The following is a 625-nucleotide window of genomic DNA, read 5'->3' on the forward strand; positions in this document are numbered from 1 at the left end:
TTGGATGATTCCTTTAATCCATTCAGACTCTGAGAGATCATATTGACTTGCTGAGTCAATATTTTATTCTAAGCCAATATGGCATTCAGAGTATCAATTTCAAGAACTCCATTCCTCTGAGGCGTCCCATTACTCACAGGATTCTTTTCAGAAGTGTACATAAACTGGTTATTTGCAGCCATGTCAATGAGTTCTTGAGCTTCTGCAGGTGTTTTCTTTAGGTGAATGGATCCACCTGCAGAATGGTCCAATGACATCTTCGATAATTCAGACAGACCATCATAGAATATATCCAGGATGGTCCATTCTGAAAGCATGTCAGAAGGACACTTTTTGGTTCGTTCCTTGTATCTCTCCCAAGCTTCATAGAGGGATTCACCTTTCTTTTGTCTGAAAGTTTAGACATCCACTCTAAGCTTGCTAAGCTTTTGAGGAGGAAAGAACTTGGCTAAGAAAGCTATGACCAGCTTATCCCAAGAGTTCAGGCTATCTTTAGGTTGAGAGTCCAACCATATTCTAGCTCTGTCTCTTACAGCAAATGGGAAAAGCATAAGCCTGTAGACCTCGGGATCAACCCCATTGGTCTTAACAGTATCACAGATCTACAAGAATTCAGTTAAGAACT

General features: G+C 40.5%; 1 non-coding gene across 1 annotated transcript; it reads left to right on the forward strand.

Annotated features, from left to right (window-relative positions):
• Nucleotides 1-311: 311 nt before the first annotated feature.
• Nucleotides 312-419, forward strand: LOC112724507 (small nucleolar RNA R71). Its single transcript, XR_003163666.1, has one exon. It is a non-coding gene; the product is annotated as a small nucleolar RNA R71 (small nucleolar RNA).
• The last annotated feature ends 206 nt before the right edge of the window (nt 420-625 follow it).

Source organism: Arachis hypogaea, chromosome 11 (genome assembly GCF_003086295.3).
Source record: "Arachis hypogaea cultivar Tifrunner chromosome 11, arahy.Tifrunner.gnm2.J5K5, whole genome shotgun sequence".
In the NCBI taxonomy this organism is placed as follows: domain Eukaryota; kingdom Viridiplantae; phylum Streptophyta; class Magnoliopsida; order Fabales; family Fabaceae; genus Arachis; species Arachis hypogaea.